This window comes from Somniosus microcephalus, chromosome 19, assembly GCF_052327205.1.
Source record: "Somniosus microcephalus isolate GS21.2 chromosome 19, FLI_Smic_1.0, whole genome shotgun sequence".
Lineage (NCBI taxonomy): Eukaryota > Metazoa > Chordata > Chondrichthyes > Squaliformes > Somniosidae > Somniosus > Somniosus microcephalus.
Genome location: NC_141005.1, coordinates 70,342,327 through 70,361,515, shown reverse-complemented (window position 1 = coordinate 70,361,515; position 19,189 = coordinate 70,342,327).

Sequence of the window (19,189 nt, the reverse complement as noted above, 5' to 3'; positions counted from 1 at the left end):
CTTGGGCCTGGATTTCCAGTGCAACCACCAAAGCATCACGCTCAAGTACGGTGGGTCCCAGCCGCCCCTCACAGTGTGCGGCCTGGCTACCCTGAAGGTAAAGCCGCCTTCGCTATTCGCGAACCTTACCCCTAACTGCCGGCCAATAGCGACCAAAAGCAGGAGGTACAGCTGGGAGGACAGGCGGTTTATCGCGACCGAGGTAGACAGGCTCCTGAAAGAGCGCATTATTGAATGCAGCAATAGCCCGTGGCGCGCCCAAGTGGTGGTGGTAAGGGGTAGCGAGAAGAAACGGATGGTGATCGACTATAGCCAAACGATCAACAGGTACACCCAACTAGACGCCTACCCGCTACCCCGCATATCAGAAATGGTGAACCAAATCGCCCAATACCGGGTGTTCTCCACCATCGACCTCAAGTCAGCGTACCACCAGCAACCTATCAGACCAGAGGACCGCCTGTACACCGCCTTCGAGGCGAACGGACGCCTCTACCAATTCCTCAGAGTCCCCTTTGGGGTGACGAATGGGGTCTCGGTCTTCCAGAGGGAGATGGACCGCATGGTCGATGACCACCGCTTGCAGGCAACCTTCCCCTACCTTGGCAACGTCACCATCTGCGGTCACAACCAGCAGGATCACGACTCGAACCTCGAGAGGTTCCTGAAAACCGCACAAAAACTCAACCTCACCTACAACGAGGACAAGTGCGTTTTCAACACCACGCGCCTCTGCATACTAGGCAGCGTGGTGGAGAATGGGGAAATCGGACCAGACCCCGACCGATTGCGCCCCCTACGGGAGCTGCCCCTGCCCAACACTCCCAAAGCCCTGAAAAGGTGCCTGGGGTTATTCTCTTATTATTCCCAATGGGTCCCCAACTACTCCGACAAAGCCCGCCCCCTCTTGAAAGCATCCTCTTTTCCGCTCTCTGCTGAGGCCCACGCCGCCTTCAAAAGCATTAAGCAGGATATTGAGCGGGCCACGCTACAGGCAGTGGACGAGAACACTCCATTTCAAGTGGAAAGTGATGCGTCTGACTTTGCCTTGGCGGCCACCCTCAACCAGGCGGGGCGGCCCGTAGCTTTCTTCTCGAGGACCCTCCAAGGGCCCGAGACCAGACACTCCTCCGTGGAAAAGGAGGCCCAAGCCATCGTGGAGGCAGTGCGCCACTGGCGCCACTACCTAGCCGGCAAACGCTTCACCCTACTTACCGACCAGTGGTCGGTAGCGTTTATGTTCAATAATAAACAGAGGGGGAAGATCAAAAATGATAAGATTCTTAGGTGGCGGATCGAGCTCTCCACCTTCGAGTATGACATCATTTACCGGCCAGGGGCCCTTAACGAATCCCCAGATGCCCTCTCACGAGGGATGTGTGCCAGCGCCACCGGGGACCGGCTACAGACCCTCCACAACGACCTCTGCCACCCAGGGGTCACGCGGCTGTTCCACTTCATAAAGTCCCGCAACTTACCCTACTCGATTGAGGAAGTTCGGTCTCTGACCAGGAACTGCCGCACTTGCGCTGAGTGCAAGCCTCGGTTCTACCACCCTGATAGAGCCCACTTAATCAAAGCTACGCGGCCCTTTGAGCGGCTCAGCTTAGATTTCAAGGGCCCCCTCCCGTCCGTCGACCGCAATGTTTACTTCCTGAACATTGTGGACGAATACTCCCGGTTCCCATTCGCCTTCCCCTGCCCAGACATGACCAGCGACACAGTCATTAAATGCCTCAACAGCCTGTTCTGCCTGTTCGGTATGCCGAGCTACATCCACATGGATAGGGGGGCGTCCTTCATGAGTGAAGAGCTACGCCAGTACATGCTGTCCAGGGGTATCGCCACGAGCCGTACCACCAGCTACAACCCCCGGGGTAACGGTCAAGTGGAGCGAGAGAACGGGACAGTATGGAAAGCAGTCACTCTAGCTCTAAGGACCAAGGGCCTCCCTATCTCCCGCTGGCAGGAAGTCCTCTCAGATGTGCTCCACTCGATACGGTCGCTATTGTGTACTGCCACTAATGCCACGCCTCATGAACGAATGTTTAGCTTCCCCGGAAATCCACCTCAGGCGTATCCATGCCGTCATGGCTCTCCACCCCAGGTCCGGTATTCGTGCGAAGGCATGTGAGGGGCCATAAGACGGACCCTCTCGTGGAGCCAGTGCACCTACTCCACGCCAACCCCCAATACGCGTATGTCCGGCACGCCGACGGAAGGGAGGACACCGTGTCAATAAAAGACGTCGCCCCAGCCGGTAACGACAACAACCACGGCAATAGCAGCAACAACGACCACAGCAACTCTTACCCACCCACTACTCTTTCATCACCCCCGGAAGAACATCGACCAACGGCACCCCCACCAACTACCCCTTCAACAGCCCTGGCGGCACCCCCGGCAGAGACCCAGGAGGCCACCGGGGACACCCAGCCGACACCCGCGACACCACAACAGCCACGTCGGTCGCAGAGGACTACCAAACCCCCGAACAGACTAAATCTATAGAAGGGGTGAATGTGATGAAATATTCCATTCATCACTGCCTGTGACTGTGGTTGGTTTCAGGTTTCCCCCTCACCATTGTATTGCCTGTGACTGTGGTTGGTTTCAGGTTTCTCCTCACCATTGTATTATATATTGGAATGTATGGAATGTGTTGTGTGTAGGGCTCCGCCCATACCTGGCCTCTATGTAAGCCAGCTCAGCCTGGCCTCACATCCAGTACTGCAGAGCTCCAGATGGAAGATACCTCTCTCCACTGCGTGTTATCTTCTAAGTTAATAAAAGCCTTGTTTTGTTTCGCTAACATCGAGTCTCGGGATTATTGAGGCACATCAATGGTTTCCCCCTCACCATTGTATTGCCTGTGACTGTGGTTGGTTTCAGGTTTCTCCTCACCATTGTATTATATATTGGAATGTATGGAATGTGTTGTGTGTAGGGCTCCGCCCATACCTGGCCTCTATGTAAGCCAGCTCAGCCTGGCCTCACATCCAGTACTGCAGAGCTCCAGATGGAAGATACCTCTCTCCACTGCGTGTTATCTTCTAAGTTAATAAAAGCCTTGTTTTGTTTCGCTAACATCGAGTCTCGGGATTATTGAGGCACATCACTGCCTTTATTGTAGAGGGGAGAGAGAATTGTGAAGGGCAAACCTAAGGTTTGGCACAACCGGAGGTTCTATGTGAGGTGAGGTTCATTAGTCGATTCCTGGTGTCTGTCAGCAGTGAGGGGAGAAGCAGAGCATTGGACCTGTTTTTTATTGAGATGAGTGGAAAGCCCCATAATATGCGTGAACAGCGTTGGAAACACTCAGCTGCCATTTGAAACATGCACTTCATGAGAAGTCCCTTCATCAATGCTTTACTTAACTTCTGAAAGTGGTTGTTCAAAAAATATTACGGTCATTCCCTGCGGTTCATTTTCTCTTCTTCAGTCACAGTTCTTTGCTGCACAGCTGGATACCAGTTTGCAAGATGTTCAGATTTGCTGCTCAGGCACAAAGGAACTTTAATCTGTGGAAACAACTTCTTAAAGCTGCACTCCATCTGCTGCCTTAGCCCCTTGGTCCAGGGGTATTTCATTGTCTGCACCCTTGTAGATGGGTATTTGTCGGCTAATTGCTCTGTTTTTGAACGGTTATGGAGATGAAGGACTAGGATTAGAGGAGGCAGCTACATTGGCAGCTTAAGCAGTTATTTACAAACCCACCTTTATGTCATCACACATCAGCACAGGCCCAGGCATTTGTACCGGGTTATGCAGAAAGACACTTGCACATGGTGACAATGATTCTCCAAGGCAGCCATCACAGAACTGAGCATAATCCTGCAGCCACACTTGTAAAGCACTTCCACGACACGGATGGCTCTGTCAGTGGCTGTCAAGGTAACAGCTGCTGCTTCGGCTGCATGACAAATCTCCTGACCTACAGATTTTGTTTTAATTTATTCATGGGATGTGGGTGTTACTGGCAAGGCCGGCATTTATTGCCCATCCCTAATTGAGAAGGTGGTGGTGAGCCACCTTCTTGAACCGCAGCAGTCCATGTGATGAAGGTACTCCCACAGTGCTGTTAGGGAGGGAGTTCCAGGGCTTTGAGCCAGCGATGATGAAGGATCAGCGATATACTTCCAAGTCAGGATGGTGTGTGACTTGGAGGGGAACTTGGAGGTGGTGTTCCCATGCGCCTGCTGCCCTTGGCCTTCTAGGTGGTAGAGGTCGTGGGTTTGGGAGGTGCGGTCGAAGAAGCCTTGGCAAGTTGTTGCAGTGCATCTTGTAGATGGTACACACTGCAGCCACGGTACGCCGGTGGTGGAGGGAGTAAATGTTTAAGGTGGTGGATGGGGTGCCAATCAAGCAGGCTGCTTTGTCCTGGATGGTGTCTAGTTTCTTGTGTTGTTGGAGCTGCACTCATCCAGGCAAGTGGAGAGTATTCCATCACACTTCTTATTTGTGCCTTGTAGATGGTGGAAAGGCTTTGGGGAGTCAGGTGGTGAGTCACTCACCGCAGAATACCCATCTTTGACCTGCTCTTGTATCCAGAGTATTTGTGTGGCTGGTACAGTTAAGTTTCTGGTCAATGGTGACCCCCAGGATATTGATGGTGGGGGATTCGACAATGGTCATGATATTGAATGTCAAGGGGAGGTGGTTAGACTTTCCTTTGTTAGAGATGGTCACTGCCTGGCACTTGTGTGGCGTGAATGTTATCTGCCACTTAACAGCCCAAGCCTGGATGTTGTCCAGTTCATGCTGCATGTGGGCATGGACTGCTTCATTATCTGAGGAGTTGTGAATGGAACTGAACACTGTGCAATCATTAGCGAACATCCCCTCTTCTGACCTTATGATGGAGGGAAGGATGAAGCAGCTGAAGATAGTTGGGCCTAAGACACTGCCCTAAACAACTCCTGCAGTGATGTCTGGGGCTGAGATGATTGGCCTCCAAAAACCACAGCCATCTTCCTTTGTGCTAGGTATGACTCCAGCCAGTGGAGATTTTTCCCTTGATTCCAATTGACTTCAATTTTACTAGGGCTCCTTGATGCCACACTCGGTCAAATGCTGCCTTGATGTCAGGGGCAGTCACTCTCACCTCACCTCTGGAATTCAGCTCCTTTGTCCATGTTTGGACCAAGGCTGTAATGATGTCTGGAGCCAAGTGGTCTTGGCAGAACCCAAACTGGGCACCAGTGAGCAGGTTATTGGTGAGTAAGTGCTGCTTGATAGTAAGCACTGTCGACAACACCTTCCATCACTTTGCTGATGCTTGAGAGTAGACTGATGGGGCGGTAATTGGCCAGATTGGATTTGTCCTACTTTTTGTGGACAGGACATACCTGGGCAGTTTTCCACATTGTCGGGTAGATGCCAGTGTTGTAGCTGTACTGGAAAAGCTTGGCTAGATGCGTGGCTAGTTCTGGAGCACAAGTTGATCGCATGGAGTGAATTGAATTATCTGAAGACTGGCTTCTGTGATGGTGGGGATCATAGGAGTAGGCTGAGATGGATCATCCACTCCGCACTTCTGGCTGAAGATGGTTGCAAGCACTTCAGCCTTGTCTTTTGCACTCACATGCTGGGCTCCACTACCATTGAGGATGGGGATATTCATGGTGCCGCCTCCTCCCGTCAGTTGTTTAATGGTCCACCACCATTCACAACTGGATGTGGCAGGACTGCAGAGCTTTGATCTGATCTGTTGATTGTGGGATTGCTTAGCTCTGTCTATAACATGCTGCTTCCACTGTTTAGCATGCATGTAGTCCTGTGTTGTGGCTTCACGGGCTGGCACCTCATTTTTAGGTACGTCTGGTACTGCTCCCGGCATGCTCTTCTACACTCCTCATTGAACCAGCGTTGGTCCCATGGCTTGGTGGTAATGGTAGAGTGAGGGATATGCCGGGCCATAAGGTTACAGATTGTGATGGAATACAATTCTGCTGCTGCTGATGGCCCACAGCACCTCATGGATGCCCAGTTTTCAGCTGCTAGATCTGTTCTGAATCTATCCCATTTAGCACGGTGGTAGTGCCACACAACACGATGGAGGGTGTCCTCAGTGTGAAGACAGGACTTCATCTCCACAATGACTGTGCGGTGGTCACTCCTGCCAATACTGTCATGGACAGATGCATCTGCGACAGGTAGATTGGTGAGGACGAGGTCAAGTAGATTTTTCCCTTGTGTTGGTTCTCTCACCACCTGCCGCAAACCCAGTCTTGCAGCTTTGTCCTTCTGGACTCGGTCAATTCGGTCAGTAGTGGTGCTACCTGTAGTGTATGTGCTTTAAGTCAGAACTACTTTTTACAGCTCCTGTATACTGTAGTACCGGCAGTAACCACACCGGTATATAAGCTGTGCGCATGCCTTTGTACTCCAGTCTGGAGATGACCCTCCTCCAGTAAAGACCTGTTGTTTGTTTATATACAGCATCCGTGTAATTCTTTATCCACTGAACCACGGATCTAACAGTGGCGATGAGTGTTGATGCGAATCTACCTGCAACATTAAACAAAAACAAAAAAAAATAGTCGAGTACAGGAACACGAGCGTCGACCGCGAGCAACCGCCCAGCAGTCAGGCAGAGATCCAACTTCGCTGGGGAGGCTGTGGAGAGCTGGGCTTGGTTCCCCAGCCACAACGAGCAGTAAGAGACCGACGACAGGTCCAGAGCAGACCCTTCCCGAGCAGCGGCGGCTGGAGCCGACCGACGGCAGAGAGAGAGAGCCGGGCAGCGTCGACGGGGTAAGAAAGAGGGTGAAGAGAGCAGGGCGCAGCCGGGGATTGATCACCGAGCGGCGTCGAGAAAAAAAAATACTGCAAACCGGAGAGAGAGAGGGTAAGAAATAGCCGGGTTCTAGACTGAGCGGCGTCGACAAATATCAAGAGAAGAACGTGCAGAGCACAGCCAGGGATCACGGGCTGATCAGGGTCCGCGGGGCGATGCAAGGGGAGACGCCATTGAGCCGTGGAGAAGCAGGGAGAGCACGGGAGGCGCCATTGAGCCGCGGAGAAGCAGGGAAAGCGCGGGAGGCGCCATTGAGCCACGGAGAAGAAGGAAGAGCGCGGGAGACGCCATTTTGCGAAGCCGCAGCGGAGAAGACGGGCGAGCGCGGGAAGGAAGGAAAGCGCGGGAGACGCCATTTTGTGCCAGCGGAGAAGAAGGGGAAGCGCGGGAGGCGCCATTGGGGATAGTTAACGCACAACCAAGGATGCCGAAGAGTGGCAGTATCTCTACGTTCGACAATGAAGTCAAAGATTGGGCGACATATGTGGAACGTATTGAGGTGTACTGCAGGGCGAATGAAGTGCCAGATGCTAATAAAGCACTGGTTCTGTTAAATTCCATGGGTGCAAAAACTTATGGGTTACTGCGAAATCTAATAACCCCAGAGAAGCCGGTAAACAAGGATTTTGGAAGCATAGTAGAAATCCTACAGGACCACTTAAGCCCCACACCGCTGCTGATAGCAGAATGATTTAAGTTCCATAAAAGGAACCAACACAAAGACGAAAGCAATGCTGAGTACCTAACGGAACTGCGCAAGCTATCGAAATACTGCCAGTTTGGAGCGGGACTAGCAGACACGTTAAGGGACAAGTTTGTGTGTGGGCTACAAAGTGAAGGAACCCAGAAACGGCTTCTATCAGAAAAGGACCTTACGCTGGACAAAGCTTTCAATATGGCAGTATCACACGAAGCAGCCGCAAGGGGCGCTGCAGAGATACAACGGAGACCGCAAGAATACGGCACCAATGAAATGACCTATGGAACAGGGAAGTGCTATCGCTGCGGCAGAACAACACATGACCAGAAAGATTGTTGGTTCAAGGACCAAGTGTGCAGACAGTGTGGGAAAGCAGGACACATAGCAAGAGTCTGCAGGTCTGGGAAGAAAACCAACAGTAAGAAATCGCCACAGGAGAAGTACAAAAAGGTACACCAGGTGATGGACAGTGGTTCAGACGAACAGAAAAGTGACACAGACTCCGGAAGCAAGGAGCTGGGTTGTCTGAAACTACATAATGTAACCGAAATAGAGGATCACCAGACTATCTGGGTTACACTCAAGATAGACGGAGTCCAAGTGGAAATGGAATTGGACACAGGGTCAGCTCTAACAGTCGTAAATCAAAGAGACTACAAGCGGCTATTTTCACACATACCCTTGAAAGCTACAGAGATTGTCTTGAAGACGTATACGGGGCAAAAAGTCTACCCCAAAGGAAAAATAAGGGTGAAAGTGACATATAAAGGTCAGGAAATACCTAAAATGGATATATATGTATTGCCAAATGGAGGACCACCACTGCTAGGACGTGAGTGGATCCGGAAGATACATTTAGATTGGCATTCCATACAGGCACTGAAGGTGGAGGCCAAAAAGGATGACGACGTCACACCTGGATGACTGTCAAAAATGCTAACTGACGCAAAAGCAGTGTTCCAGGAGGGACTAGGAACACTAAAAGGAATAACAGCAACAATTAAAATAGAGGATAATGCAAGCCCAAAGTTTCTGAAGGCCAGACCAGTGCCTTATGCGATCAGACCAGCGGTTGAAGCAGAGCTGGAAGGGTTGGAACGTTCAGGAGTACTGTCCAAAGTGGACTGGAGCGAGTGGGCTACACCCATCGTCCCTGTAATGAAGAGGTCATTGAGTAATACGCCTGGGGAACCAAAGAAGGTCCGCATCTGTGGGGATTTTAAGGTGACAGTGAACCCAGTCCTTCACACGGTGCAATATCCGCTTCCACGAATTGAGGATATTTTCACCTTGCTATCTGGTGGTAAACGCTTCACCAAAATTGATCTAGCCCAGGCGTACTTACAAATGGAGGTAGAAGAAGCTTCGAAACATTACCTTACGATCAACACCCATAAAGGTCTCTATCAATACAACCGGCTGGTGCTTAGAGTAGCCTCGGCTCCGGCTATCTGGCAAAGGGCGATGGATCAGGTCCTGCAAGGGATTCCAGGGACCCAGTGCTGTTTGAACGACATCTTGGTCACGGGCGAAAATGACGGTGATCACCTCGCTAACTTGGAGAAGGTGCTCGCCAGATTAAAGGAATATGGGCTACGAGCTAATCGCCACAAGTGCGAGTTTTTCCAGAAACAGATCTCGTATTGCAGCCACGTCATCGATGAAGAGGGGTTACATAAGTCCCCTGACAAGATTGAGGTGGTAGTCAAGGCTCCAGCACCGGAAAATGTGTCACAACTGAGGTCGTTCCTCGGGCTGGTAAACTATTACCACAAGTTCTTACCAAATTTGTCGACGGTATTACACCCCCTGAACACCCTACTGCAAACAGGGGTACCATGGGAGTGGGATGACGAATGTAGACGAGCTTTCCAGAAGTGTAAAGAATTGATCACATCAAAAGAGGTGTTGGCCCATTTCAACCCAGCACTACCAATTCGTTTGGCATGTGATGCATCACCCTACGGCATTGGAGCGGTGCTGTCGCACAAATTCCCAAATGGGTTGGAGAGGCCAGTGGCCTTTGCGTCTCGGTCACTAACCTCAGCCGAGCGCAACTACACCCAGATTGACAGGGAGGCCCTCAGACTAGTATGGGGAGTAAAAAAATTCAACCATTATCTGCATGGGCAGAAGTTCACCTTGCTGACTGACCACCAACCACTTGTCTCCATCTTTAATCCTAAGAAGGGCGTGCCAGTAATGACTGCACAGCGGTTACAAAGATGGTCCCTGTTTCTAGGGGCGAATCAATATGAAATAGAATATAAAGGCACAAAACAGCATGGGAACGCTGATGGGCTATTGCACCTGCCACTGCCTATGGTGGAGGAAGCACCAGCAGTGGACCCTATCGAGATATTATATTCATCGATAATTGAACGATTGCCAGTAACAAACGCGGATATAGAGAAGGGGACCCGCAATGATCCGACGCTGTCACGAGTATATGAATTGACGGTGAGGGGATGGCCAACACATGGCGAGTCACTGTTGCCAGCATTCTCATCCAGAAGAGAACAGCTGTCAGTATGCCAGGGGACAGTGATGTGTGGATCCAGAGTGGTGATTCCACCCAAGTTAAGGGAGAGAGTGCTAAAGGAGCTACATGAAGGTCATCTGGGGGGAGTGAAAATGAAAAGCCTTGCTAGGGCTTATGTGTGGTGGCCGGGAATCGATCAACAAATCGAAGACCTAACTAAGAGCTGCTTAGGATGCCAGAAGGTCCAAAATGCACCACCACATGCCCCTCTACACCCATGGGAGTGGCCCTCCTCTCCATGGCAACGGGTGCACATTGATTTCGCTGGTCCATTCATGGACTCAATGTTCTTAATAGCAGTGGATGCTCATTCAAAGTGGCCTGAGGTGATAAAGATGTCTTCAACCACTACAGAGAAAACGATTGCAGTCCTACGGACCATATTTGCCAGAAATGGTTTGCCAGAGCAGATCTGCTCTGATAATGGACCACAGTTTGTGTCTGACGAGTTCCAAAAATTCATGAAAAGGAATGGGGTAAGGCATTACACATCCGCCCCGTATCATCCAGCCACCAATGGATTGGCTGAGAGGTTCGTACAAACCTTTAAGAAGGCGATAAAGGCCATGTGCGATGAGGAAATTCCACTATAGCATAAGATGGACAATTTCTTATTAGCCTACCGAAACGCGACACATGCAGTTACCAACCAGACCCCGGCCATGATGTTCTTTAACCGAAGGTTGAGATCTCGTCTGGACTTGCTCAGACCAAATGTGCGAAGAAATGTTGAGGACAAACAATTCCAGCACATCAACGAGAAGCCGACAAGGAGCTTCAATGTAGGGCAACCAGTCTTGGCCCGTGACTATCGGACAGAGAAGTGGCAACCCGGAACGATATGTACAAGGCAGGGGCCATTAATGTACACAGTGGATGTCGGGGAGAACATTGTGAGACGCCACGTCGATCAGATCTTAGCGTCACAGGAAGGCGTCAACCCCATGTCTCGAGTACCTGGGGATGAACCCGACATACCGGTAGCATCTACTTCAGACCCAGTAGCAGTGGAACCCGATGAACTACCCGATGAAAAGGGGTCAGAATCGCCTCTGCACCAAGAACAAGAACCTCCGGAAAGGCGCTATCCCGAAAGGGTCAGGAAGCCGCCCCAAAGACTGAATCTATAAATTGACTTTTTGTTATTGAATGTACATGTAAAAATGTAATTGTTATTTGAATATTAAGGGGGTATTATTAATCTAAAAAGGGAGGAATTGTAGTGTATGTGCTTTAAGTCAGAACTACTTTTTACAGCTCCTGTATACTGTAGTACCGGCAGTAACCACACCGATATATAAGCTGTGCGCATGCCTCTGTACCCCAGTCTAGAGATGACCCTCCTCCAGTAAAGGCCTGTTGTTTGTTTATATACAGCATCCGTGTAATTCTTTATCCACTGAACCACGGATCTAACACTACCGAGCCACTCTTGGTTATGGACATTGAAGTCCCCCACCCAGAGTCCATTCTGTGCCCTTGCTACTCTCAGTGCTTCTTCCAAGTGGTGTTCAACATGGAGGAGCACTGATTCATCAGCTGAGGGAGGGCGGTAGGTGGTAATCAGCAGGAGGTTTCCTTGCCCATGCTTGACCTGAAGTCATGAGACTTCATGGGGTCCGGATTCAATGTTGAGGACCCCCAGGGCCACTCCTTCCCGACTGTAATACCACTGTGCCGCCACCCCTGGTGGGTCTGTCCTGCCGGTGGGACAGAACATACCCAGGGATGGTGATGGAGGAGTTGGCTGAAAGGTAAGATTCTGTGAGTATGACTATGTCAGGCTGTTGTTTGACTAGTCTGTGGGACAGCTCTCCCAATTTTGGCACAAGTCCCCAGATGTTAGTGAAGAGGACTTTGCAGGATCGACTGGGCTGGGTGTGCCTTTTTTGTGTCCAGATCCGATGCCTAGGTCGATGCCGGATGGTCTGTCCGGTTTTATTGTCGTAGCGGTTTGGTATAATTGACTGGCTTGCTAGGCCATTTCAGAGGGCAGTTAAGAGTCAACCACATTGGTGTTGGTCTGGAGTCACACAGGGCCAGACCAGGTAAGGATGGCAGGTTTCCTTCCCTGAAGGACATTAGTGAACCAGATGGGTTTTTACGACAATCCAGTAGATATATAGTCACCAGTGATACTAGCTTTTTATTCCAGATTTATCACTTATAAATTAATTAACTGAAGGTAAGGCTGCATTAATCAGTACCAGAATGTGACCCTGACTGAAAGCCAGAACTCATATTTGCCCAACCAAATGGCCACGTAGCTAGAGTCTAAAGGCAGGCTCTAATAGAAGGCATAGTCACTTAGGTGCCTGAAACATGCAATGCACAACAGTCATTTACACATGTACCTCACATCATGGCTAAATAAGCCATATCAGTCATTGCCACAGCCTCACATCAACAGCCGTTCTCCCCACAATGGAATCATTTTGAAGTGTAGTCACTGTTGTAATGTAGTAACATTACTACACCATCGCCTGACACCACACCTCAGCTCATCTGCTGCTGAAACCCACATCCACGTCTTTGTTACCTCTAGACTTGACTATTCTAACGCAGTCCTGGCCAGCCTCCCATCTTCCACCCTCCTTAAACTTGAGGCCATCCAAAACTCGGCAGCCCGTGTCCTAACTTGCACCAAATGCCGTTCACCCATCACCCCGTGCTCGCTGACCTACACTGGCTTCCGGTTAAGCAACGCCTCACTTTCAAAATTCTCATCCTTGTTTTCAAATCCCTCCATGACCTCGCCCCTCCCTACTTCTGTGACCTCCTCCAGCCCGTGCCTTCAGCCGCCTGGGCCCTAAGCTCTGGAATTCCCTCCCTAAACCTCTCTGCCTCCTCCTTTAAGACGCTCCGTAAAATTTACCTCTTTGACCAAGCTTTTGGTCATCTCCTTATGTGAGTTTTGTGTGATAACGCTCTTGTGAGGCACCTTGGGTCGTTTTACTACGTTAAAGGTGCTGTATAAATACAAGTTTGTTGTTGTTGTTGTAATAACAGCAGCAGCCATTTTGCGCACAGTAAACAGCATTGCAGTAAATGATCAATTAACCAAATTTTATTGATGTTGGTTGAGGGATAAATATTGGCCAGAACATCTAGAGGAAATCCCCTGCTCTTCTTCAAAAAGTGCCAGATCTTTTACGCCCACCCGAGAGGGCAGATGGGACCTCAATTTAACGTCTCATCCAAAAGACGGCACCTCTGACAGTGCAGCACGCCCTCAGGACTGCACTGGAGTGTCAGCCTAGATTATGTGCTCAAGTGTCTGGAGCGGAACTTGACCCCACGACCTGCTGACTCAGAGGCGAAGGTATGATGGAAACAGTGTGACAGAAATAAATGTGTTGCAGGAAGTGTATGCTTTTTGCAAGACTTTCAATATATTTTCTATATATAGTTAACATGGATTGAATAATATATTTTATGTTGGAACATGAATGTTTTTATCTTGATTCTCGGCTCATGAAGATGCAGTGGGTGGATAGTGCACAATGCTGCACCATGCAATGGAGCACTCATTGGCCTGAAGGCCTTTTCTCACCCTGGTCTTACTACAGGAAACTCTCTTTTAACCGGCACCTAAATAACCGGAAATCTCTGTTAACTGGCAAAATTCAGGAGTAGGTTCAGGTAAGTTTTACTTCATATTAGTGGCCGTTCCTGGATCTGTGGCTGTGTAACTGGGGTTCGTGCACTTGTTGCTAAGCAACAGGGACGCTTGGTCTGTGGCCGGAGTTCCTGCACATGTTGCTAAGCAACAGGGAAACCTGGATTTGTTGCTGTGTACGGAGCTCTCGTACCTTTTAAACTATACCTCTCTGTAATCCGGACTTTTTGATAAAACGGCACCACGCCGGTCCCGTCGGTGCCGGATAATAAAGAGTTTCCTGTATTTTTGTATTGTCATTAGAAGATCACAACTGTTGGACCCTCTCAAGAGAATAAAAGAATCAATTCAAGATGTGTATATTGTTTTTCTTGCTCTTGGAGAACCAAGTACTTGGAGCAGGCTTGTGAAGCAGGATTGTTCGATAGTTAAAAATAGGAAAGATACTTCAGGAAATATGTATTTAAAAAATCACATGTCTGCGCTGGAATTGACGCAAAATCACCATGGCCCGGAATTTGCGGTCAGCGGCCAAGCAAAGGCGTTCGCCGCTGGTCCCGCCGTAAGCTTCGCCCAAAGATCTCGCGATCTCGGTGTCGAGAAGTTCGGGTTTTCCGACGTGTAATTCTAATCGACGTCATATAGTGGGAATCCCCTAGTGCGAACTGCTGTGACATCAACAACCTGTCTAAGCAGCCAATCACAAAGCAGAATTCTCACAGACAGCAAACAAGGAAGTGTTTAAGCTCTTAAAATTCTAACTTTTTAAAAATGTTAGAGAGAGCAAAACAAAGATTGGGGCTCTCATGTGGAGAAAAGGCAAGCCTGAATGGATAAATTTGACACTACATAAAATTAAAATCAGTTTTTCAGGGCCATAACCATTGTTTAGCAGTCATTACACTGTTAAAACTCCAATTACACCTTTGGGTCTAACTTTTAGTGGAGAGTTTAACAGCGTAATTACTGGGGAAGAGCTGAAGATTTCATCAGTTTCCCTGATTTGAGAGATTTCACTGATTGCCGGCGCTGTGGGGGAGTCGGGGGTGGCCGGGGGAGGGGGGCACAGTGCAGTCTGTGGAGGAGCAGTGATTGACAGACCGCAACTTCAGGATTTCCGCATTAGGCTGCGCATGCGCTAAATCCCGAAGTTGCGGTCAGTTTCAAAGGCGGAATGACGGCGAATGCTGCCAGTTCGCCATCATCAGGACCGCAAATTCCGGGCCAGTGTGATCACTGAAATTACAATATATAAACTGACATAGTATTTACTGTACAGAAACAGGCCATTCGGCCCAACAGGTCTATGCCAGTGTTTATGCTCCACACGAGCCTCCTCCCAACACTCGTCATCTCACCCTGTCAACATATCCTTTTATTCTTTTCTCACATATGTTTATCTTGTTTTCCCTTAAATACTTCTATGTTATTTGCCTCAACGACGTCTCAGAATGGCTCTCTAGGTTCTGTATCAGCTGCAGGCCCAGAGTGTGTGGGAAAATATCGAAGGGAAAATAAAATCATGTTTGGCTCAAATTTCCCCAGAACCATTCAAAAAGCAGTTGAATACTTACTTCATTAACTCTGCATATAATTACCCTCCTCCCTTTAAACCACTCCTCCTTCCTCCTTCAGTCTCCACCCTACACTTTCCTTCCTTAGATCCAGAGATTCCTGTTTCCTTATTTTGCTTTTCTTGCCCTGAGCTATCCCTCTTCCTTTAGATTTATTTATTTCCACTTGGGGCCACTCCTGCTCTTTTTTCTTGGCTTTGAAGCATCATTTATTTGTGTATTTTTCAGCTGGGACCATTCCTGCACATTCGCTTATTTATTTTCCAGCTTGGTCCCTTCTTTCCCATTTATATTTCTTTCTTTACCAATCACCCTTGGCAACAAACACACCTCTTACCCACACCGCCCCCCATCCCTACTCAAAATTCAACACATCCCACGACTTCCTACCTAACAGTTGCCAGGAATGCGGGCTGATCATGTGCTCCACACCATCCTCCACTGTTACTGCATCCACATCTATCAGTGCTCCCAATCTCACACATTTCAAACACTCCTCCTTTCCACTGCAGCACCTGGTACACCCAGGAAAACAACCTACGCAGAGGGCCTCACCCTACAACACAGCTTCTAGCAAGCTGAGAGATTACTGCTCCGTGATTTCTCAATGCTGTGAGGCAGGCAGACAAAGCCCCTCCCCTTTAGCTCTACTTAGTGTGCAGGCATTTAAAGAGGTGCAATTATTATACATATGACATAGAGGGAGGACAGTATGGTATTATTTTTCCCGAATTCATGCTATAACTTAAACAAAATGGATAAAAGCTATGACTTGCTGAATTCTCCAACTCACCGTGAGCAACACAACATACTTAACAATTGTGCTGTGTGCTGAAGCTGGAAGATAACAACCTGTTTTAATAAATATCTCAGGATATATTCGTAACCCCCAATGACAAGATTTTCCGTCCCAGCATGAGGGATATGATTGGTGCACTCCAGGCTAGTCCGATTTAAAAGTCAGAATATATCAATATGATTAAATGTCTTGCACCTGGTGTGCGACTATAACCATCCTACTTCTCAAAAGTGTTACACTTCAAAAGCATCACAACAACAACAACAACTTGTATTTATATAGCACCTTTAACGTAGTAAAACGTCCCAAGGCGCTGCACAGGAGTATTTTAAGACAAAAAATTTGACACCAAGCCACGTAAGGATAAATTAGGGCAGGTGACCAAAAGCTTGGTCAAAGAGGTAGATTTTAATGAGAGTCTTAAAATAGGAGAGAGAGGTAGCGAGGCTGAGAGATTTAGGCAGGGAATTCCAGAGCTTAGGGCCTGGGCAACAGAAGGCACGGCCACCAATGGTTGAGTGATTATAATCAGGGATGCTCAAGAGGGCAGAATTAGAGGAGCGCAGATATCTTGGGGGGGGTTGTGGAGCTGGAGGAGATTACAGAGATAGGGAGGGGCGAGGCCATGGAGGGATTTGAAAACAAGGATGAGAATTTTGAAATCGAGGCGCTGCTTAACCAGGAGCCACTGTAGGTCAGCGAGCACAGGGGTGATGGGCGAACGGGACTTGGTGCGAGTTAGGACACGGGCAGCCGAGTTTTGGATGACCTCACGTTTACGTAGGGTCACATACTAGTATTGCAAAAAATTGTGATTGGACTGTGCGATCTCTGACCCCACTCACTGCATGTGTACAATTGGATCCTATTAAATCCAATTTAGATCTGTAATGTTGACCTGTTTACTCTCCTCAGGACCAGCAGGTCCACTGGTGGTTATTTTGGCCAAAGGGTGAAAACAGGCGCTAAATGGGTGCAGTGCTAATAAGACACACCTGTTTGAAAGTCTGGCTTTAGCACACAATTTCGGTCCTAATTGCTGATTACCATAATTTGAACTTGCCTTGAGGCGCTAAAACTGATACCTGCAGGTTTAGCACTCAAGTGCTGATTAGAAGCAATGTTCGTGGAGCGATATATGTGGGCGATTCGCGCCCTCTTCCACTGAGGGTGTGGAGTGCTCTGCTGGCTGATTAATTCATTGGGGGAGAAATTCAGTATCGTCCCATTTGGGGCGCTAACTTTTGAAAGCTGGGAAACTTATCGCCATGCCCCGATAACACGCCCCGATAAAACACCCCTATAACGCACCCCGATAACTCGCCCTGATAACACGCACCGATAACTCGCCCCGATAACACGCCCCGATAACATGCCCCGATAACGCGCCCCGATAACACGCCCCGATAACTCGCCCCGATAACACGCACCGATAACGCGCCCCGATAACGCGCCCCGATAACTCGCCCCAATAACGCGCCCCGATAGCATGCCCCGATAACTCTCCCCAATAACTCTCCCCAATAACTCGCACCGATAACGCGCCCTGATAACTCACCCCGATAATACATCCTGATAACACGCCCCGATAACACGCCCCGATAACACGCCCCGATAACACACCCCGATAACTCACCCTGATAACACACCCCGATAACTCACCCTGATAACACGCCCCGATAACACATCCCGATCCCCGATAACACACCCCGATAACACGCTCCGATAACGCACCCTGATGACGCACCCCGATAACTCACCCCGATAACACATCCCGATCCCCGATAACACACCCCGATAACACGCCCCGATAACACGCCCCGATAACACACCCCGATAACTCACCCCGATAACACATCCCGAAAACACCCCCCGATAACTCGCCCCGATAACTTGCCCCGATAACACGCCCGATAACTCGCCCCGATAACACGCCCCGATAACACGCCCCGATAACGTGCCCTGATAACACCCCGATAACACACCCGGATAACACCCGATAACACACCCCGATAACACGCCCGATAACTCGCCCCGATAACATGCCCCGATAACACGCCCCGACAACTCGCCCCGACAACTCGCCCCGACAACTCACCCCGCTAACACCCGATAACACAGCCCGATAACACGCCCCGATAACTTGCCCCGAAAACACGCCTGATAACACACCCCGATAACACGCCCCGATAACACGCCCCGATAACACGCCCCGATAACACGCCCCGATAACTCACCCGATCCCGGATAACTCACCGCAATAACTCACCCTGCTAACACACCCCTATAACTCACCCTATCCCCGATAACTCACCCCGATAACACACCCCGATAACACACCCTGATAACTCACCCCGATAACGCGCCCCGATAACACGCCCCGATAACACGCCCCGATAACTCACCCGATCCCCGATAACACGCCCCGATAACTCACCCCGATAAATCAACCTGATCCCTGATAACACACCCCGATAACACACCCCGATAACTCACCCCGCTAACACACCCCGATAACTCACCCGGTCCCCGATAACTCACCCAGATAACACACCCCGATAACACACCCCGATGACACACCCCGATAACTCGCCCCGATACCACACCCCGATAACACACCCCGATAACTCACGCCGATAACACACCCCGATAACTCGCCCCGATAACACCCGATAACTCACCCCGATAACACGCCCCGATAACTCACCCGATAACACACCTGACAACACGCCCCGATAACACACGCCGAAAACACACCCCGATAACACGCCCCGATAACTCACCCCGATAACTCGCCCCGATAACTCGCCCCGATAACTCGCCCCGATAACTCGCCCCGATAACTCGCCCCGATAACTCGCCCCGATAACACGCCCCGATAACACGCCCCGATAACACGCCCCGATAACACGCCCCGATAACACACCCAATAACACACCCTGATCACACGCCGATAACACGCCTCGACAACTCACCCCGACAACTCACCCCGACAACACACCCCGATTATACACCCCGATAACACACCCCGATAACACACCCCGATAACACCCGATAACACGCCCCGATAACACACCCCGATAACACGACCCGATAACACGCACCGATAACACGCACCGATAACACGCACCGATAACACGCACCGATAACACGCAC